Here is a 216-nt window from a genome sequence, read left to right on the forward strand (position 1 = left end):
GAACTCCGACGAGGAAAGGCTCCCCCTTGCGCTGGGAAGGGCTTCAGATCCCCGTGAGGCTGGGCCCACACACAGCTCGTCAGCCTTGGCGATCTAACCATTTTTAAAAACGCCGCGCTGGGCCTACGCCGTTCAGCACCCGCCGGAAACAGGCCTTGCCGCCAGCGGGGCGGAAGTACTTCCGCCCCCAACCAAGATGGCGCCCGCGGGGGGGCC

This window comes from Myotis davidii, unplaced genomic scaffold (genome assembly GCF_000327345.1).
Source record: "Myotis davidii unplaced genomic scaffold, ASM32734v1 scaffold172, whole genome shotgun sequence".
NCBI lineage: Eukaryota > Metazoa > Chordata > Mammalia > Chiroptera > Vespertilionidae > Myotis > Myotis davidii.